Raw genomic sequence first — 23,503 nt, forward strand, 5'->3', positions numbered from 1 at the left:
GTTACTATTACTATCAACCCCTGGCTCAGAGGTGCTGGGGTCAGCAGCAGTTAGTTGTGCTAAATGAGGTGGTATCAGTCAAACACCTGTCAACTCACCCAGGACACTTACTGACTCCAGACTCTGCTCCTCTGTCCCTCACTCTCCCTTTGCAAAACTTCTTCAGACATAAGGCTGGCTTTCTTGGCAGTCACCTGCCCATTGATGGCAGTAGAATATCACATTGTGATCTCACTTATCCTGAGGCCAAAGACTGCTGTTTTTTGGACACTGGCCCCCTCTGACTTTCTCCTCTACTGTCTAAACCAATCCAGGAGAAGTCACCATAGAAAAAGAAAATATTATTAGAGTTTGTATCACAGACCTACGGATCTGAGTCTCCACTGAGCTGAGACAGAAAACTAATATGTTTATCAAGAAAGATTACACTTGTCTGCAAAGAGTCTCTCTCTTTCAGACTGTAGGATAAACAGAGGGAGTCGCTGGCTGCCTTCTGGGCTGGTCCCTGCTCAGGGTGTCTGCACGGAGCAGATAGTATGTGTGTGCTCTGTCCACCTCTGAAGAAAACAGGCTGCTGACTTCATCCAGCTTCCAGTCCTGCTCTAGAGAGGCCCAGACTCTGAGCCACAGGCATCTTCCTCCCCACTGTTTTATTATAGGATGATAATCAAGGATGATTAAGGGGTTAGAATGAAATGATTTCTCAGAAAAGATTTAAAAGGCTAAATATGTATAGTATAATTAAACAATGACTAACACTGGCCCCTCTGATCCCTGAGAACCCTGTTGGGCCAAGGCATTGTTTAGGCTGGCCTTATGAGCCAATGATCAGACTATGGCTCACCCCCACATGGCCTCCATCCATCAACCGCCTTGTCCCTATTGTAGAAAGAGCATGAATCTAGACCTGGGTTCAAATCCTGATGCCACTTATTAGCTATGTGGTCTTTAGCAAAATCCTTGACCTAAAACTTGATCCTCAATCTTGGTGTCATTATCTGTAAAATGGGGATAATATTTTCTACCTGTTGGAAATGTCCCAAGGATTAGTGATAATAAGGTGTTTAATAAATAATATTAATTTATTTTCAGAAGAAAACTTATCTCCCCAGTTCTTTTTTCCTGACTTCTCTTTCTGTTCTTTCAGTTTCTTAATAATAAAGAAAATGAAAGTAAAGAAGGTATGTGGGTGAAAAAACAAATAGTACTAAAGAGACACTGATAAAAAGTACCAGTCTCTTCTCCCACCCTTCTGAAATGTAGCCTTGCTCCACGGAAAGAACTACTGAATATTTTCTTGTTAGTTATTCCCATTGCTACGACAATATGCTTGTATCAGCTTTATCTTCTTTTTTAAAGTAAAATGTACACGTGGTAAAAAAAAAAATCCACAAGAAGAACCATCTGTGAATTTCATGAAAACATGTTTCAGATGTCTGAGTTATTGACTAAGGGTCCCAGCTGCCATGCTGTGAAATCCATATCCATATACAGAGGCTGCAATGTAAGCATACCAGGGATATGAAGCCAGGCCCATTCGTGGGAGAAGTGGCATTCCTCAGAAAGGCAGCTTTCATCCAAAAACTGGCCATCAGCTTTGCTGAAACTTCTTTAGACTGCACATCATCTAAGATTTTTTTTGCCCAACCTTTTTTCCTTCCCAGACCTGTGCCTTATCTGTCAGCCTCCTCTGTCTCCCTCCACGTTTTCCTTCACAGATGTTCCCTAATAAATGTCTTGCACTTTTTATCCTATCTTGGCATTGTTCCTCAGAGGACCTAAACTAACATAGGGGTACTAGAAGTGATGCAAGAAGAGGTGCAGTAAATAGCATTCTGAGGCTTACTCCTTCAATGACCAGTGGGCAAGAGGACACCATCATAAGGGATGTGTGTGGCATGGATGATCACACAGTGGTGGTTCAGGCACTGAAGATTTCACAAAAGGTAAAAATATCTCCATGTAGAGAGATGCCATGGCAGGTGGGATGGGTCAAGTATTTGAAAAACCTTGGGGTTTCAAAGTGTCTACAAAGACAGTGGGTCTCCAGTTACTGCAAAGATGTGTTGACTGCCTGCAGAGGGCTAATGAGAAATGGGGTCATTAGTAAGCAGAAAAAGGACAATGTGAGAGCCATAAGGCCTCTTTGGTAGCTTACAAAGGTACAGCTAAGAGTAGGATGAACAAAAACCAAATCTCATAGTTAAAGTTGCAGAGCTCCAGCAATGTTAGAGTGCTCAGCAAAGACAGGTCTGCTACGCTAAAATCAGGAAAATATTAGGACCCTGAAACATAATATGGGATCATCAAGACTGATGTCCCTGAAGATTTGATTCTATAGCCTCTACTCCCCTAGGCCTTCAGAGTTTGCAGAGGTAGATCACTTCTTAGAGATAGCATTTCCCTGTGCTGGAAGATGCTGCAGAGATCTGTTCCCTGGAATGCACACCCCATAAGGAGCTCCCCCAACCTTCTCTCCTGGATGACAGGCCAATAACTAGGATGTGCCACTTCTGCTTATTTCCATTGTAAATAATACCTGTCAGTAGTTCTGTCACCTGCAAACTGGTTTTTGACTCCCTGCTTTGAAAATAGGATATTGGCACCCTTACCTTTCTCCATCTCCCAGCTCCTGTCCTCTGTCCTTTTACTTTTACATTGTCAAAGTTGGTAATGTTTATATTCTATCTTCAGCCAACATTGTCTTCTATCCTTTATATGAGGACTGACCCTAAAGATTTTAAATCAATAAGCTATATTAACAGTATTATGGCTATGTAATAATTATTAACTGTAGTCCTAAGTGCCTCACAATGATTAAATTGCCTTACTTTTTTAGTTGTTTGATTTTTCTCTGGAGTTTCTAAATGCCTTTGTTGGGGGATTTCCCTCTTTTTTATTTGCCTCTGTTAAAGTTGCATTTAGCAAAACCTCTTCATTTTAGCATTACTTCTGATACCACCCACTTTTTTTTTTCTTGGAAGGTATTTCTTCTAGATATGTCCTCCTGCTCTAATTTAGGCTGGCTGCTTTTTAAATCTACTACATAGCTGTCGTACTGGGACTTCACTGATGTAGTTTGGATCCATTGTTTTCTGAGTACCATATATTCCTTTCTCCTCAAATAACATTGTATGAAAAAGTATACAGGAGTTAAATTTTTTGGTTTTTTGGATCAGAAAATGTCTCTATTCAGCCTTCATACTTAATTGATAGTCTGGTAAGGTGTAGAACAAGTTAAAAACAATCTTTCTCATAATCTGAAGGCATTGCTGTATATTGTATTTGGATGATTTCTGTTAAGAGATCTGATGCTAAAAAAAAAAAGAGATCTGATGCTGATTCTAATCGGATGCTCATTTTTTTGTATCATTGACACACAATGTTACATTAGTTTCAGATGTACAACATGATTCAACAATTTTATATGTTACTCTCACCAAAAGTATAGCTATGATCTGTCACCATACAACACTATTATGACACTGCTGGCTATATTCCTTATGCTGGACCTTTCATCTCCGTGACTTAGTCACTCCATAACTGGAAGCCTGTTTCTCCCAATCCCCTTCACCAACTTTGCCCATCCCCTCACCTCCTCTGGCAGCCATCTTTTTGTTCCCTGTATTTATGGGTCTGACTCTGACTCTGCTTTTTGTTGGTTTATGATTTGTCTGTTTTGTTTTTTAGATTCCACATGTAAGTGAAGTCATATGGTATTTGTCTTTGACTTATTTCACTTAGCATAATATTCTCTAGCTCTATCCATGTTGTTGGAAATGGCAAGATCTTACTCTTTTTAATGTCTGAGTAATATTCCATTGTGTAAATATACCATCTCTTTATTCATCTATGGATGGGCACTTGGGTTGCTTCTATAAGCTGTTATAAATAATGCTACAATAAACATGGGGGTGTGTATGTATATCTTTTCAAATTAGTGTTTTTGTTTTCTTTGGGTTAATACCCAGTAGTGGAATTACTGGATCAAATGGTTGTTCTATTCTGAATTTTTTTGAGGAACCTCCATACTGTTTTTCACAGTGACTGCACCCATTTGCATTCCTACCAACAGTGCATGAGGGTTCCTTTGTCTCCGTCTCCTCACCAACACTTGTTATTTCTTGTCTTTATGATTCTAGCCATTCTGACAAGTGTATGATGACACCTAATTGTGGTTTTGATTTGCACTTCCCTGATGATGAGTGATGTTGAGCATCTTTTCACATGTCTATTGGCCATTTATATGTCTTTGGAAAAATATCTATTCAGGTCCTCTGGCTATTTTAATCATATTTGGGTTTTTTGGTGTTGAGTTGTATAAGTTCCTTATATATTTTGGATATTAACACATTATCAGATGTATAATTTGCAGATAACTTCTCCTATTCAGTAGATGGCCTCTCTGTTTTGTTGATGGTTTCCTTCACTGTGCAAAAGCTTTTTATTTTGGACTAGTCCCAATAGTTTATTTTTGCTTTTGTTTTTCTTGCTTTAGGAAACATATCTAGAAAAAAAAAAAGCCAATGTCAAAGAAATTGCCTCCAATTTTTCTTCTAAGAGTGTTATGGTTTCAGGTATCACATTTAGGTCTCTGGTTCATTTTGAGTTCATTTTTGTGTATGGTGTGGTCAATTTCATTCTTCTGCATGTAGCTGTCCAGTTTTCTTAGCACTATTTGTTGAAGAGACTGTTTTATCCTCATTCTGTGTTCTTGCCTCCTTTGTCATGGAATACTTGACCATGTAAGTGAGGGTTTATTTCTGGGGCCTCTCTTCTGTTCATTTGATCTATATGTCTATTTTTTGTACCAGTATCCTACTGTTTTGAGGACTACAGTTTTGTTGAATATTCTGAAATCTGAAATTGTGATTCTTCCAGCTTTGTTCTTCTCTCTCAAGATTCCCTTGGCTATTCAGAGTCTTTTGTGATTCCATACAAATTGTAGTAGTATTTTTTCTAGTTCTGTGAAAAAATGCTGTTGGTATTTTGATATGAATTGCATTAAATATGTAGACTGCTTTGAGGAGTAGAGACGTTTTAACAATATAAATTCTTCTGTCAGCATGGGATATCTTTCCATTTATTTGTATCATCTTCAGTTTTTTTTCATTAGTGTTTTCTAGTTTTCAGAACATAGGTCTTTCATATCCCTAGTTAAGTCTCTTCCTTGGTATTTTATTATTTCTTATACAATTTGTAAATAATATTATGTTCTTAATTTCTCTTTCTGCTACTTTGTTTTTAGTTTATAGAGAAGCAGCCTATTTCTGGGTATTAAGTTTGAATCCTGCAACTTAACTGAATTCATTTATTACTTCTAATAGTTTTTTGATGGAGTCTTTAGGGTTTTCTAGATATAGTATTGTGTCTTCTGCTGAGAGAGACAGTTTAACTTCATCCTTTTATTTCTTTTCCTTGGCTGGTGGCTGGGGTTAAGACTTCTAGTGCCTTATTGAATAAAAATACTGAGTGAACATCCCTATCTTGTTCCTGACCTTAGAGGAAAAGCTCTCAGTTTTTCACCATTGAGTATGACATTAGCTATTGCTTTTTCATATGCAGGTTTTATTATTTTGGTATATGTTCCCTCTAAATCCACTTTGTTGGGATCCCTGGGTGGCGCAGTGGTTTAGCGCCTGCCTTTGGCCCAGGGCGCGATCCTGGAGACCCAGGATCGAATCCCACGTCAGTCTCCCAGTGCATGGAGCCTGCTTCTCCCTCTGCCTATGTCTCTGCCTCTCTCTCTCTCTCTGTGACTATCATAAATAAATTAAAAAAAATTAAAAAAAAATAAGTAAATCCACTTTGTTGAGGTGTTTTTTATCATGAATAGATATTGAATTTTGTCAGATGCATTTTCTGCATCTATTGAGATGATCATATGATTTTTATACTTTGTTTTGTTAATGTGGTGTATAACATTAGTTGATTTGCAAGTATTGAACCATCCTTGCATCCCTGGAATAAATTTCACTTAATCATGAATGATCTTTCAACATATTGTTGAATGTGGGTTGCTGATTTTTAGTTGAGGATTTTTGCATTTGTTTCCATCAGGAATATTGGCCTATAGTTTTATTGCCCTGTAGTTCTGTAGTGTTTTGTCTGGTTTTGGTATTAGGATAATGCTGACCTCGTAGAATGTACTTGGAGGTTTTCCTTCCTTTTCTATTTTTTGGAATAGTTTGAGAATAGCTATTAACTCTTTAACATTTGGTAGTATTCACTCATGAATCCATCTGGTGCTGGACAGTAATTTTTTTTTTTACTGATTCAATTTCATTACTAGTACTTGGTCTGTTAGGCTTTTCTGTTTCTTCTGGATTCAGTTTTGGAAGATTGTGTACCTAGGAATTTATCTATTTTCTTAGGTTGTCCAGTTTGTTAGTATGTTATTTTTCATAGTATTTTCTTAAAATCCTTTGTATTTCTGATGTGGCAGTAGTAACTTTTCTTTCATTTCTGATTTTATTTGTCTGTCTCCTTTCTCTTTTTTTCTTAATGAGTTGGATAAAGGTTTATCAGTTTTGTTTATCAGTTCAAAGAACCACCTCCTGGTTTTATTTATTTATTTATTTATTTATTTATTTATTTATTTATTTGGTGTGTGTATCCATGTCACTTATTTCTGCTCTGATCTATGGTATTTCCTACCTTCTACTCATCTTGGGCTTTGTTTGTTTTTATTTTTCTAGATCCTTTAGATGTAAGGTTAAATTATTTATTCAAGGTTTTCTTGTTTTATGAGGTATGCCTGTGTTGCTGTATATTTCTCTCTCCTCTCACTGTACCCCAAAGATTTTAGACCATTGTGTTTTCATTTTCATTTGTCTCCATGTTTGTTTAAGTTTCTTCTATGATTTCTCTGCTTACTTATTGATTGTACAATAACATGTTGGCTAGCCTCCACGTTTCTTTTTTCCAGTCTTTTTCTTGTGATTGATTTTTAGTTTCAAATTGTTGTAGTCATAAAATATGCATGATATGATTTTAGTCTTCTTAAATTTATTGAGATTTGTTTTGTGGCCTAACATGTGATCTGTCCTGGAGTATGTTACATGTGCACTTGAAAAGAATGTGTATACTGTTGTTTTTGAATGGAATGTTTTGTATATATCTGTTAAGTCCATCTGGTCCAATGTGTCATTCAAAAATACTGTTTCTGGGGTCCCTGGGTGGCTCAGCGGTTTAGCGCCTACCTTTCACCAGGCAGAGTATGATCTTAGAATCCCAGGATCGAGTCCCACATCGGGCTCCCTGCATGGAGCCTGCTTCTCCCTCTGCCTGTTTCTGCCTGTGTCTCTGTCTTTCTCTCTCTGTGTGTCTCTCATGAATAAATAAAATCTTAAAAAAAAAACCTTTTTCCTTAATGGTTTTCTGCCTCAATGATCTCTCCATTGATGTAAGTGAGGTATTGAAGTTCCCTACTATTATTATATTACTGTCAGTTTCTTCCTTTATGTCTGTTAATGTTTCCTTTATGCATTTTGCTGTTCCAGTGTTGGGCACATAGAGATTCATAATTGTTGTATCCTGTCTATTTTGTCTGATATAAGTATTGCCTCCCCAGCTCTTTTTTATTCACTTCCATTTACATGGGATATCTTTTTCCAGCTCTTCTTTTTCCATCTCTTTCAGTCTATATGTCTTTAGGTCTGAAGTGAGGCTTTTGTAGGCAGCATATAAATGGGTCTTGTTTTTTCATCCATTCCATCACCCTATGTCTCCTGGTTGGCACATTTAGACTATATTTAAAATAATTATTGATAGGTGTGTACTTATTGCCACTTTGTTTTCTGGATGTTCTTGTAGTTAATTCTCTTTTCCTCTCTTCTTCTCTTGCTCTCTCTGTAATGACTTTCTGTGGTGTTGTATTTGCCTTTCTCTTTATTTTTGTGTAACTATTATAGGTTTTGGGTTTGTGGTTACCACGAGGTTTTTATATAACATCTTAAGTATATAGTAGTCTATATTAAGTTGGTGGTCACTTAAATTTAAGCACATTCTAAAGGAATTTCCACTTTTACTCTTCATCTCAATTTTTATATATGTGTGTGTGTGTATATATGTGTGTGTGTGTGTATATGTATATATATATATGGTCATATTTTACAATGTTTTATTCATGATTTTCTTATGTGTGATTATGGCCTTTTCTTTTTCATTTAAAGAAGTTGCTTTAACATTTCTTCTAAGGTCAGTTTAGTGGTGGTAAACTCCTTTAATTTTTTGTTGTTGTTATTCTGGGAAGTCCTTTATTTCTCTATTTGGAATGATAATCTTGCCAGGTAGAGTATTCCTTTTTTTTTTTTTTTCTTAAGATTTTATTAAGGTAGAGTAGTCTTGATTGTAAGTTTTTACCTTTCTATACTTTGAATATAGCATGTCACTCTCTTATGGCCTGCAGTTTCTGCTGAAAAGTCAGCTGATAACCTTATGCTGTTTCTCTTATATGTAACTTTTTGCTCATCTTTTGCTGCTTTTAAAATTCTCTCTTTATCTTTAATGTTTGACATTTTAATTGTTATGTGTCATGGTGTAGGCCTCTTTGGGTTCACCTTGTTTGGGACTCTGCTTCCTAAACTAGACGTGTCTTTCCTTCCCTATATTAAGGAAGCATTCAGCTGTTATTTCTTTGAATACGTTTTCTATCCCATGTATGATTCTAGTTTTTTATAAATATTCAATTTTTTTAAAAGATTTTATTTATTTATTCATGAGAGACACAGAGAGAGGCAGAGACATAGGCAGAGAGAGAAGCAGACTCCTCATAGGGAGCCTGATGTAGGACTCTATCCCTGGACCCAGGATCACACCCTGAGCTGAAGGCAGATAGATGCTCAACTCCTGAGCTACCCAGGCATCCCTAAGTATTCAATTTCTATTCCTTGGAAGCTTTTGGAACTTCTGTTTCACCTTGATGTTCTAAAAGTTCACAAATAGATGTCTAGGCAAGCATCTTTTTCACTCACTATGCTTGGTACTTAATGGGACTTTTAAAACTTTTTTTTTTTTAAGATTTTATTTATTTGACAGAACGCACAGGCAGGGAGAGCAGCTGGCAGGAGGAGAGGGAGAGGGCGGACTCTTCACTGAATAGAGAACCTAATGCAGGGCTCTGTCCTGGGACCCTAGGATCATGACCTGAGCTAAAGGCAGACACTTAACTGACTGAGCCCCCGAGGCATCCCTTAATGGGACTTTTAAATATGAGGACTTATGTCCTACTGTTCTGTGAAATTTTTTCTTTTATAATTTTTCTTTTTCCTGTTTCTTAATTTTATCTTTCTATTAATCAGATATTAGAACAACTGGAGTGATGTTTTGTCTTTTTTCTCATCTCTTATATATGTTTGTCTTTTAAATTTTACTTTCTATGAGATTTCCTCTGTATTTTACTTTCTAACCCAGAAGATAAATTTATTATTATTATTATTATTGATATTTCAGGTATCCATAGTTTTAAGTGTTTCTAAATACTATCCTACTCTTATCTGACTTAAGCTATTACAAATTATTGTATTCTTAGAATGATTTGAGAACCATGGCATTAATAAAGCAAAACTTGTACCTTCTTGTTACAGTTCTGTTTTCATTCTCTGTATTTTTTCCTACTTCTACTCTTTTCCTTTTAGTTTATCTCCATGTTTCTTATTCATATTTTAAGATGTTTATTTCCTCACTTACATATAAGGCAGCAGGCAGACAGGTTGTGAGCTCTGTGTATGCAGGTAGAACAGATCAAAAGAGGCTGTTCACACCAGTGGTGAGGAGAGAGTAAACAGGCCATTATGTTTTGAGATTCCCTAAATGCCAGAGGTGTCAACTTCCATAATAGTTCCCTTAGCTTTTCCCAAATAGTTTGTTCTGTTTCTTTAGAGTAGATTTATCCCTCCTTCCATTTGTTGGTGCCTGACTGCCTGGCACTTTTGTACACAGTTAGTGGGGATATGTTGAAAGTTGACTGTCATGTCTCTAGACTCTTGCTTTTTCTCCCTATACTTAGGCTTTGGCCTCTTCAGCTCTTGAGTTTCTCCAGGGCTCTATAGACAGACCAACTTTTCTCTGTGTATATTCTCAGGTCTGCTTCTTCCACACTGCTTCACCGGTCACTACTCTTTTATCTGCTTTTAGTCTTCCATAAATATTTGAAATCTGTTGTGCCCAAATGCCCCCACTTTCCATCTTGGTTAAAGAGTATTAATAACTTTATTATTTTTTCAGTATCATTTAATATATTCTTAGGAGTAAAGACATAAATGTACATGACCAGTCAACCATCCTGAACCAAAGTTTTCTGTCTTAATATCATTACTCTCTAAAGCCACAATTTAGTTAGAAACTAATATCATATTTTCCTATTCTTTTAATTCCCATTTCTATTATCCAGTTCTGACTCTTGCTGTATCACACTTAGGGTGTTACAGTAACTACTTAACGAGTCATTCTAACTTGATTTTCTATAAAACATAAATTATGTCACTTTCCTGCTCAAAAGGAAAGGCTCTTTAGTGGTCTCTATTGACTGCAAAACAAAACCTAAAATTTTGCTAGCATTGAAATTTCCTATTAATCTGTTCCCTGAGCACTTATCAGATTGCTGATATGCCACTTATCAGATTGCTTTTTCCTCCTAGAATGTTCCTACTTCCCATCTCTATAGCTGGAAGTCTTTTTCTTCTTTTTCCTTGATTTACCAAAGCTAACCTCCCTAGGTTACTACCTAAGATGCTACCACTTTCTGGAAGATTTCATTTATTTTTTATTCTGTCCCCATGCCTTTCTCCCAACTCCCCAAATTCTGGACTCTCCCAGAACACTGGCTAAGCCTCTTTTAGAGCATCTGTTACCAAAGGCATTTTGAGCTTCCTGAGGGCAAAGACCTGCCTTATTTGCCCTGTTTCTCTATAACCAACCAGAGTGACTGGCATATAATAAGAGTTCAGAAATTATTACTTGAATGTACTTGGAGGGGAAATAGAAGTTAAATGCACAGGCATGCTTGTGTGTTTTGTGTACACACACACACACACACACACACAGCATGGATGTTGGATTAAACACAGCACTAAAGGGATCTTGTTCACTATCACTCATCTTTTCTTTTTGCAAGCCAGAAGTAGGTTATATGGTTTTCTGTCCCAATGCCTTACAGTATTCTTTCAGCTACCCAAGGTTTAAATCAAAGTTTGTGGCCACTCACAGTTTTAAGCCAGGGCCTTTAAGATGAAGAAAGGAGAATTTGGGTTCTAGTTAAAAGTCTCTTGAGTGGGGTGCCAAGAGGGGAAGGAGACTTTCTTGTTTTACCACTTTTCTCCCTCGACTTTTCTAGGTATGATCCTGTTGTGAGGCCTGGTGGCCTGGAGCCAGGAGAGGGGTTAGCAAATATTTCCCTCCGTGTTCCTGAGGGATTCCTGACAGAGCCCATCAGAGCTGCCTTTTATCACCGCTAAACACTTTAGTGCATCTGTCATGGCTTTCAGACATCATGTTCCTGGCTAGATTAATCCTGCCTGCCTTCACACTCAGGATGTGGGACACAGGGAGGGAGGTGGGGAGAAGGGGGGGGGGGAAATAAAGTGAGAGGAGAAGAAACTTTGAAAGTACCAAGTGACAGACCTAGGAAGAAAAAAATTAATTCACAAAAATAGAGGGAAATACAGTTTTGACAAATTAAAGCTAAAGATCTGAAAAGAGAACAAAGGACTGAAAAAAAGGGAGGGTAAACTCAAAGTTCCAGAATGTGAGGGATATTCAGTATTAGAGCAGAGACTCATGCTGCAGGCTAGTGCTGTCAGAGGTGGTTTATTATTTTTAGAAGATTATAAAGCAGATTGATCACTCACTGATTCATTCATTCACTCGGTGCACATTTAGTGAGGACCTATTTTGTGTGCACCCCATGCTAACACGCACTTGGAGTTCTTGTATACTTGGTTCTGCCATAAGCTTTCTCTAAGACGTAGAGAAGGAAATGGAATACATCAGAACCTCAGTATTACTTCTGTAAAACTTGTAGCCAAATCAAACGTCTTAGAAAAGCACGTTAGCATTCCTTTTGTAATAGACATTTTAGAAAGAAAAGCACTGCTGGCTTGGCACACAATGAACTACAGTTATTATGGTGCCTGTGCATCTTAATGCCATAAAGAGCCTCCCCATCTGGACTAGCTGCCACTTCAATCTCTTCCAGTGCTGCGGTTCTGGGACACAGAGACACAAGATCTCCGTTACTCTGACTGAGCATCTTGAGGACAGAGACTGAATCTAGTTCATATCTATTTCCTTTTTTGCACGTTGAACCTGATGCTTAGTAGATACTCAGTTAATTCTGTTGATTGCTTGAAAGGGATCAGGAAAGGCATCAGATAATCCATAAACATGAGTTAGGCCTTGAAGCTTTAATGTACAGGCTGTGTTTACCGTACCAAAAGTACTCAATAAAGGAAGCTTTAGTAAGTTTATGGAGAGGAAAAGAAGAGCAAAGCACAGGGACTGAGAAATAAAGTGTATGCTGAATTCAAGGAACAGGCAGTTTATATATGGCTAGACCAGTATCTCCAAACTCTGTGTTTATAAGAATTGCTGGAGGAGTTAGTTTTAACATACTGAGTCCTGAGGTCTCTACACTCAGAAATTTCTGATTTAGTGGCCCTGAGGTCCGACAAGGATATCTGTATTTTAAACAAATACCATCAGCTTATTTCTTACAGGTAGTCTGTAAGCCACATTTTGAGAAGCACAAGCCTAGAGATTTGGGAGGGGTGGGGAGAAGGTGGGAGTGGCAAGAGTGTGTGGAAAGATGAGACCAGGGTTGGTTCAGAAGAGTTTGGACTCCATCCAGGAAGGGAGCCCTCCAGGGTTTCTAAGCAGGGGAGTGACAGGGCCAGGTCTGTGATGGAAATCAACTGTTCTTACTAAAGCTCAGGGCATTTTCTCTTTGCTTCTGCTCCATTAGATATCATTGCTTCAAGGGCCCTGAACAAATAATGTTCCATTAAAGCCTCCAGGTTTTGTAGGACCCAGAGTTCCAGTTACTAGTGGAATGTGAAGTTCACAGGCCCCGTTCAGGCTTGCAAGGAGAGGATTAATTAGGTAAAAAGGCAGTTGCACACATAAGTGGGTGCCCACACCCCAGTCTGGCCTGGTGTTTTGGTGCACTCATTCAGGCATACAATACCCTTTTCAGTTCTGTGCGCCACCTCTTGAAACAAGTTAAAAAGCGAGTTCCATGTGAGATGCCCAAGTGCTCTGTTTTACACAGACTAATGATCAACAGCCTTCTGTTTTTATGGTCCTGGCAACCAGACTGGGCTCACTGCTAAAGAAGCTATAGAAAAGAATTGTTACATCTCACATCTGATTACATAGCTAAGTGCTGAAAAAAATATGTTTTAGGTTTTTTAAAAAAAGTGACCACTTTACAAAAATTACCTGTTTCTAAAAATTTGTGCCTTGTGGGGTTTTTTTATATTTAAAAAATGCCATATGTTTCATTGTGTTGGGACAGTGAAATTAAAATTAATATTTGTAAAGTGTTTTACCCTTTGAGAAGTATTTTCACCTGTAATATCTTTATTGACTCTCAAAATAATTTAACTATGAACTTACTTAGATTTCCTCAGTTTTTCCACTACTATATTTTTCTGTTATAGAACTTAATTTGGTGTCCCATCTTACATTCAGTTGTCATGTCTCATTGGCTCTCAGTCTGTAACATTTCCTTTTTTCTTGATCTTGACACTTTTGAAGAGTATTCGTTATTTTGTAGATTGTCTCTCAATTTCAGTTTGTCTGATGCTTTCCATTTTGGGGCAAGAATAGCACAGAAGTGATATGTTTTTCTCAATGTATCATACTAGGGGGACATAGTATTAATATATCTTATTATTAGTGATGTCAACATGAATCACTTTGTTGAGGTGGTATCTACTCTCTTTGTTCAAAGTAAAGGCAGTTAAAAGTTTTGTGATTAATATCTTGGGGTGATATTTTGAGACTATGAAAATACCTTTTGCCCACTGATTGTAGCACCCTAAAGAATATTAATGTGATGTTCTAATAAAGATTTTCTGTTTTCCTAACTCCTTCTCATTTATTATTTGGAATTATTCTATAATGAGGAGTTTCTGCTTTTATTCTATTTTATTCATTCATTCATTCAGTTACTTATATCAGTATGGATTCAGGTATACTTATTTTGGTCTATTGGTTATAATCCAATAAAACTGCTAGTTACTTTATTGCTGAAATTGTAGCCAGCTTTAGCTGCAGGTTGGCTTCTCTGCCCTTTCTGTATACTCCAGCCCTTTATTGAGTACTTCCTTCCTTTGTTGACAACAGAAGATATTCCTGGCTGATCTTGTATTTTTCCAAATGTCCTAGCCCTAGAATCAAATACTTTTTGAAGAATTTCTAATTCCTTTTACTGAAGAATGGTATATAGAAATCACAATTTGAGTGCTGGGTATGCACACTATTGCTGGAATGTCATTGCTTTTGGGCCCTCTCAGCAGATAGAGCTAGGAAATGTATGTGTGAATACAAGGAGTGTACTTGGTGCCTATACACATCTATGTTTATTTCTGTGTACTTTTCTCTGTATATATATTTTTAAAACCATGAGTTCATACTGCTACCTCTGACTCTTATTTAACACACAGCCTTCATTCTAATATTTCCCTTTTCCTTATTTGTAACTTCTTCCTCTGACTTTGAAAAGCCTGGCTTTCATTTCTACAATGAAATTTTACATTTCTACAATGTATTTATTTCTGCATACATTCTACATTTCCACAATGTGCTTATTTGTTCACCCTTACTATATACACAAAGTAGTTTCAGAATTGCTAATCCATATCCCTTTGAGAAATAAATTTACTGGGGCATCTGGGTGGCTCAGTCCGTTAAGCTTTTGCCTTTGGCTCGGGTCATGATCCCAAGGTCCTGGAATCGAGCCCCATTTCTGGCTCCCTGCTCAGCAGGGGAGCCTGCTTCTCCTTCTCCCTGCTCCATGGTTATGCTCTCTCTTGTCCCTCTCTCTTTCAAATAAATAAAATCTTTCTTTAAAAAAAGAAAAGAAATTTACTAAAATACCTTTTTTGTGTATTTGTTTTTCTTTTGGCCTTATAATATGTAGTCAAATACTGTTTTCCAGAGAAACTTGGGTTAGTTCTTCTACATTATCATTGTATTAGTTTGTTATATTTAGGTTCAGTTGTTACAATTTGTATTACATTGTAGAGCCTCCCTCACCATAACTGATTTGTAAAAAAATTTGTATACAGTAAAATTCTTTTTTGTGGAGTATAGTTTTATAAGTTTTAACAACTGCATGTTATGTATTTTTTTTAAAAAGATTTTATTTATTTGAGAGAGTGAGAGTGAGCATGAGTGGGGCTAGGGGCAGAGGGAGAGGGAGAAGCAGACTCCCCACTGAGCAGGGAGCCTGACTCAGGCTCTATCCCTGGACTCATGGATCATGACTTGAGCTGAAGACAGGTACTTAAACGACAGAGCCGCCCAGGCGCCCCCATGTTATGCACTTGTAAGTTGTTTTTCTGCGTCCATAAAACATTTTTTCTTGCTTTGTATATTTAAACATTTCTGTTTATTTTTCAGAATGCTGCATGGTAACTTTATGAATTGGTCATTCTTGACGGAGATAACTATCAGCATTTCTGTGTTTAATATCAAAGGCCCCAATCTGAGGGACCAAAACTGTCTGTACACAGCCACTGCTTCAAATTTGGTCAAATCGTTATTTTCTGTCACCTAAACCGCCTGTGCCTGCACGATCAGATTGTGCTGTCAAACCATATTAGCTCCTAAGACATCAAACAGCTAAGAAAGTGGGGAGAATTTGTGGGGCCAGAGCTGGGAGAGTAAGAAATACTATACAGTGGCATCTACAGTTTTTCCTCTCTTTAGAAAACATCTATCTACTGCCTATCTTATTCCAGAAGTTGTGCAAGGTATTAGGAATACAGTGGTAACTAGGGGTTTCAAGGGGATCACATCAGTTGAGGAAAATTGAAAATACACCACAGTGTAAATGACATCTCCTATGGTTGAGAAACATGACAGCATAAAATGGTTAATTACCAAACAATGCAGTAGGTACTATAATAAGGGTAAACACCAAGTGATATATGAGCCCTTGGATAATCACCTATTTTATTGCGCTGGGCAAAGAAGACCAGAGGAGCTAACAATTGAGCTAAGTTTTGCAGGACAAATAGGAATTTGGTGCAATAGGCAGTGAAGGTGCTCCAGCAAGGGCCTAGAGACATGATCCTGGAACATTCTGAAGAAGTTGAGTAAAGTAAGGGAGGGAACAAGGTCAGGGGAACAAGGTCAGGGGTGGGGAATGGTAGGAGACAGACCACATTGAGGAGATACTTGCTCAGGACTGGAGTGAAAGGTTTAATGCACTTTGCTTACGAGTTTGATTTCATCCTAAAAGTGGTGAGGTGCAGGTGGAGGGAAAGCTATGGCATCATCAAACTTGACTTTTCTAAAGACGTCTCCATTGGTAATATGAAAAACAGACCAGTGATGGAGGCAGATGGGAGGCAAGACAATTAATAAAGAGGTTTTTGCAATCTTCCACATAAAAAAATGATAAGGGTCTGGACTAAGGCAATTACAGAGTAACAAATGCAATTAATGAATTCTGAGTTTGGTATATTCAGGCAACTTCATGGGTGTGTGTTACACAGAGACTTGCCCTCAGGTCCCACACTTGGTTTTAATCTCTGGGGCTACTATCTTGACATTTTTCTCTTTGAATTTGTATTTTGTAAGGGAAGTTCAACTGGGCAGTAGAACATGCACTGGAGTTCTGGAGTCTCAGCTCACATGTCATCCTGCCTCCCACTGCCTACCCGGGATAGGGGCTCAGCTGTCTACTCCCTTGACTCCTAGTGCCCTGGCTTTCCCCACCCGATACTTGCTCCATGGCTTCAGTCACCCTCTGCCTCTGATAGGGGCCTAGGCGTAAGTGGGGAGGGTTGGTGTAGGGCATGTAACCCATTGCATCTCAGGGAAGGATGAGGCAGTGGCTTCCTACCCCCCTCCCCCCAAGCCTGGCAGTTTCACAGTGCTCTCAGGAGACATCTGGGCAGGGGCCTATAGCTCATCTCCTAGGGTATCTTGGTATGCACTTTACAGCCCGTTAGGGGTTGGCCATCTGCTATGGGTATAAGAAAGGGAGATTGACTTCCCCATTCCTTTTGTGTGTGTGTGTGTGTGTGTGTGTGTGTGTGTGTGTGTTTTGTTTCTGTTTTGGTTTTTAACGTTCTTAGTTTATTAATCCTCTCATGAAAAATCTGCACAATCACTGAAAATAAAGCTACTGCAGAATCTTTACTCTTTCTGTTGTTCAATCTCCAACTCACTTTTTGCAAGCACCAACATTGGCTTTTTCAGTCTCCTTGACTTTCTTCATTCTATTCTTGCATTCCTTGCGCTGTTTCCTTGATGTCTTTTCTTCTCATACAGGCCATGTCTTGCAAGTCTATGTTTGGGTTCATTTTTATTTGCATAATCCAAGGAATCGTAAATCATGCCAAAGGCAGTTGTCTTGCCACCACCAAAATGGATTCTGAATCCAAATACAAATATGACATCTGGTGTGGTCTTGTACATTTTGTCTAGTTTTCCCCCAAATTCTGTCTTAGGTACTATTGCCTTCCCAGGATGAAGAACATCAATGACCATCTGTTTCTGCTGAAGTAGTCAGTCATGAACTTCCTGGTCCAGATAGTTACTGTGTCATTCATGATGGCGGCCGAGCTTCAAGCAGCTGGGGAGGAAAAGGGCTGACTTCCCCATTTCTGACTGGGACCCTGCATTTTTATTTTGTACTTAGACTCTGCAAAATATGTAGCCTACTCTGTTGTGTTGGCTGATGGCAGAGAAGGGTGAATGGAATTATTCCAACTCATCATCCAGGAAGACTGTGTCTTTTCTTGTCCTGTCATAGGAGGAATAAGACATTCTACAGTCGAATCTCAGGAGAGGGAGGGTGTAAAGCAGAGACTGGATGAGGAATGAATCCTGTTGCTGTAAGCTTTCTGGGAGAAACTCAAGCCCTTTCTTTATGGGGCCAACTGGGCACAATCCTGACTCTTAATGGTTGTGGCCAGACATTCAGGGGCTTAGCCACACAGACACAATAACGTACAAATCATTTCAAAACACAACTACCCACAAATCAGTGTGCAAGTAAAACTGGCAAAATCTGAATAAGGTTGATGATTGTGTCAAACTCGATTAAGATATTAAGACATCTTTGATTAAGATACACTACTATAATTAGGCTAGATACTGTGCTATATTTAGGGGAAAACTAGGTGAAGGGTATACAGGAACTCTGTATTATTTCCTACAACTCATGGGAATCTATAATTATCTCAAAATAAAAATTAAAACAAAATACAGCTGAAAGTCAGTCATATGCTGTCCTTTCAGATACACCATTAGCATCCAAATGCAGAATACCATATGGTGGCCATCCGACTTTGTTTCTAAGACAAATCAGTCAATAGTTGCTTTAGGCAAGGATCTGGTTTTGGTATTCAAACTATAATTCTACCCCAGGTGCAGTATTGGTTATTAGTATCCTTTCAGCTTTCCAGACGACATAGATTGACTAGGCTTCAACTGCTGTGACAGAGATACTTGATTCATTAACTCTTCATTCATTCATCCATCTGATATATTTATACTTTGGATACCCAATATGTGCTAAGTGTCATGCTAAGCACTGAGGGTACAAAGTTGAAATGAATTGCCTTTCCACTTGGGGGTATTCCAGCTGAGGGAAGTCAGATGGACTCACAATCACAACTATACTGCCCATTATGGATGCTGTGATAAAGGACGGGAGAGGGTTCAACTCCAGTGCAATGGGCAGACAACTGGAGTTGGGGAGGGAGAATTCAGCGAGTGTTCCTAGAGGAGGTGATGCTAGCGGGAAGTCTTAAAGAATAAATAAGAGTTTGAGTCAGAGGGACAGAAATTGGTCAGGTTGGGAAGCACGAGAAAGTATGACCTCTTGAGGGAGAGAAAAGAGATGTAGAGCATAAGGTGCAGGTCGGTGAGCCACTGGGGAGCCGGGCTGGAGAGGTGGGCTGGTTCACAGCAGGGAGCACTTGTCCCCTATGTCAAAGGAGCTGGGAACCACTAAAGAACTTTAAGGCAGTGAGTAATGTGACATCCTGTCTATATCTGTCCTGAATAATAAAGACAAGGTTTATGAGTTTTTTTGGTTTGGTTTGGTGTTTTGTTTCTTTTAAAGAAACGAGGAAGTCAGTAGGGTGGACTATGATTAATTTTTGTCCTTCTTTATTCCAGGCAGAGGTTCATAGGTAAGGCACTTGTCAAATTGGGCCCATCGAACCTCAGATGATTTCATTTCCTAGTTGATGAACCAATAGAAGGCAAAGAAGATGAAACTGGTATCTGAATCTGAGTGGGACAGGTAGTAGGGAGCCCCAGTATCTCTGTCTTCCTCTCAACTCCTTTTCCTTTCTTGGGCTTCCACTGTAAGGGCTGTTCTAAAGAAATGGGACGGGTGACATAGGCTGGGACATAGTTGGTTTTCTGTCACTATGGCCCAAAGTCCCAGTGAATCCCCGGTACCTCATAAGAGGGAAAGAAAAGAATACAGTGAGAGCACAACCAGGTAGCACATTACCTCTCTAAACTTGCAACAGCAGTTTGGCTTTTGATTCTGTCCTGCCTGGGCTCTGGAACCTTGATTATTCCCCTCCATAGAAGCACCCCATCACCAAACCCCCTTACAGGACGTGTGAGAAACTCCTTCCCTGTTAATGGCCGACTGAACAAATTTAACAGAGGCTGTTTGGTATCAAAGCTCTGAAGTCCAGTTTTCTTTGAGTTTTGGCTTTCATCTGGAGTCTCTTGCCTGCTGCCCTGGGCTGCCGTCAGCTGCACAATATCTAACAGCTGGAGGATCCAAGTTTCTCAGCCTAACACGTGAGAGGGTGGGGGTGGGGAGGAGAGCAAACAGAGAGAGTTGTAGAAGGTAGAGGTTTCACGTGGGACTAAATGGGGCCTGTGCTTGCTTCAGAGAATCTGATATCTTGGGAAAAATGGAGTCTCTTAGAACTCAGTGTCAACAAATTCTATTTGTCTGGGACTTAAGGAGTGTGCAAAATCAAGCATGCAGCACGGGTCACAAAAATGGCCTTGCATTGTCCTGTTTTCCATTTCTCTGTCCTTGATTCACCTCTGACTCAGACTCTTACTACTATAACTGCCATTTATAATGTGCCTACCAAAGGTTATGTTTTTAAAAGTGCAATGGGCATTGCCTGACCTCTCAAAACAGGTGCTAGCCATAAACAACTGGTATGATTGTATCAGATAACCCAGTAACAATCGTATAATGAGAGAGATACTTCAGATATATTTCCAGTTTTCACAGATGAAGGAACTGGGATTCAGAATGTCTAAGCTTGCTGGCTTGTTTAAAGACTGTATCCAAACCCAGATTTGCTTTGCTGCACAATTTCCCCTTTTATTTAATGTCATCCACCCCCTTAGAGTACCCATATCCATTAGGCAGCCTCAGGGGGCTCAGAAGACTGATCCCTTAAAGTCAGCAGAACACCCGGCGCATAGGAATGCCCAAGTTGGCAGCACTGGACTAGGGAAGTCAATCCCAGCCAGCTCAACTTGTATGGGGAGTAGATGGCATTGTACCAGGCTCACCTGTAATCCTGCCCAAACCATGCAATTTAGGGTTTAATTACATGCTGTCTTGCATTGTTTACTAATTGTTGCAGAGGTCAATCTTATACTTTCATTCATCATTCAGTCATCAAATATTTTGGAGCAACTGTGCACACTTCTCCGACAGCCCTTGTGATACTCAGCATTGAAAGGTAGGCCAACTCAGGTAACTAGTAAATGGCCCACTAACAAGCAAATGAGAGCTAATTTTCCTAGTAACAAATTAATTTTTGTATTTATTTTGAAAATGAGCATATTCCCTTCATTACTAAAAGCTTTATACATTCAATAGCTAGAATTTGAAACCAGCAAGCTGGATACAATATTTTATTTCTAGCACCTCTGATCAAGATAAAAATCTTTATCCAAACATTAGCTTTGAGAATAGGAATGTATACAAAAGCCAATTTGCTAACTACTGTTGATACTATGAATTTTAGTATCTAGTCTTTAATCTTAACTCCTACATCAGCGCTCCATTCTCTTAAGGTATACAGTCCTTAGACTTTTCTATCAATTACAGTGTATAAAATACCTTAGTTCCTTGAATTAACTTGGATGCCTTTAAAAAATTCAGCCATTCAGAAGCCCAGAAAAGATCTTTAATGACTTGACAAAATTTAAGTATCTTCTTTTTTTTTAAAAAAATTTTTTATTCATTTATGATAGTCACAGAGAGAGAGCGAGAGAGAGAGAGGCAGAGAGAGAAGCAGGCTCCATGCACCGGGAGCCTGATGTGGGATTCGATCCCGGGTCTCCAGGATCACGCCCTGGGCCAAAGGCAGGCGCCAAACCGCTGCGCCACCCAGGGATCCCTAAGTATCTTCTGAATATGCTTTTCTTACCCCATAAGTAGCCTATATACCTCCTGAAATAGTTATAGGAAATGTTACACTGGAAAAACCTCAGGTTTAGGCGTTGGTACCACCACTTAGTTGTTGGGGGAACTTAGGCAAGTTACTTAATTTTTCATATCTGTATACTGGAACTGGAGTTGATCAAACCTACAATGAAGGGTTGTTGCGGGGATTCAAGACTGAGTGTACACGTAGAACTGAGTACAGAGGCTGTGAGAGTAGATGCTCAGTAAATGTTACCTTATTTCTCAAGGGGTTATTGGAAAGGTTACATAAGATCATGAATATAACTGAGCTCACATAGCAAGCAATTGTTGTTCAGCTTTTCCCACTTGAGCGTTGTCTCCAGTGTAGTGAATATTTGGCAGTTGTTTTCTTTATCTGGTTAGTGCAGTCATCCAAACTGGATAATTCAATCAAGTCTCCACTTGGGGCCTTGTGCTTGATGATCTCATTGTTGTTGAGATCTGAGAGATGAAAATGTACATTGGAGCCACTAGAGGACAATTTTGCAATACCAGCCAAAAGCCTTTAAAATGTTATATCTGTTGATCCAAAGCTCCTACTCATAGGAATTCACCCTTAGGAAATAATCAGAATTGTAAATAAAGATTTATGACAACATGTTTAGTTAACTCTGATGCATTATCATAATTAAAATGGAAACAATCTAAATATATGACAATAGGATAATGGTTGAATAAATAACAATGTCTCTCTTTGATGGAATAGTACACAGCTGTTAAAGGCAAATTTTGGAGAAGATTTAATTATATCAGAACGTTAAATTTAAAAAGTAGGATAACAACTTCTATATACAATAAACACAATTTTGTAAAATACAAAAGTACAGATAAATCAACAATAAAACTGGCCCCTGCTTAAATTACCAAATGCATAAGAAAAAAAGTACAAAATATTGAATAAAGGTATCTGGTCATGTTGTCCTTTTAAATATCTTCCAGTTCTGATCAATTAGAATCATATACTCAGTGTAGACAAAGTATGTATTTGTACTGATGAGAAAAAAAAAAACAACAACAATGACAAGAGGAAAATGATCAGGAAAAATACCTCAATGGGTTAACAGTGTTATCCGGGGGTAAGTGGGTCTAAAATGATTTTCCCCTTCTTTATGCTTTTCTGTATTTTCTAAATTTTTTTCAATAAATATAGTATATACTCAGGTAGACAGATTTATTTTAAAAGAGGGAAAATTAGTACCTATTTCTCTGTGTACATTTTAGTAATTTTTCTCAGTACAATCCTCTCCAGATATGCTTCACAACGAAGGAGTTCTCTTGTTTATGCTGTAATGGGTAGTGTGTCTGCAGCACCTGAGGGACACCCCTCTTTTCACTTCACTCACTGGGATTCCTTCCAGTTCACTCTATATAGTGACTTATGTAGACCTATATACAGTCCCTGCCTGCTCCTTCCCAATGTAATAAATGTCATGATCACTTTCATGCTAAATGCTCCCTCCTTCATGGAGGCAAGAAAGCCCCCAGGAAAGCAAGATGCCAAAGGGAAATCACCATGAACAGAGTGGAGAGTAGCAGAAAGCACCTTACTGCAAGCTTTGACTCTGTTTTGAGATGGCTGGGAGCTAGTGTTGGGTGGGGAGGGTTAGGATAGAGAAACTAACAGAGAGAGAAGGGAGGAACTAGACAAGGATTGCTCCAAGCAAAGGGGGAGAATTCAGAGATAACAGTGTTCTTACTGAAGTAATAATAACAAACATAATTGTTAATACAAAGAGCCATAAAAACAATAAACACTTCTGGGGTGCCAACACTATGCTTGATGCTGTTGCAGAATTAAACCCTCTAAATTAAGCTGTGATCTGCATTCTGTCTAAACTCTGTGGGCAAGATGAG

The 23,503-nt window shown here is 38.6% G+C and overlaps 1 protein-coding gene across 2 annotated transcripts in view; it reads left to right on the forward strand.

The window, feature by feature from the left end:
• Positions 1–23,503, forward strand: part of BOC (BOC cell adhesion associated, oncogene regulated) — a 121,737-nt gene that overhangs the window by 24,015 nt on the left and 74,219 nt on the right. The gene's annotated exons all lie outside the window — the stretch shown is intronic.

Source organism: Canis lupus, chromosome 33 (genome assembly GCF_011100685.1).
Source record: "Canis lupus familiaris isolate Mischka breed German Shepherd chromosome 33, alternate assembly UU_Cfam_GSD_1.0, whole genome shotgun sequence".
In the NCBI taxonomy this organism is placed as follows: domain Eukaryota; kingdom Metazoa; phylum Chordata; class Mammalia; order Carnivora; family Canidae; genus Canis; species Canis lupus.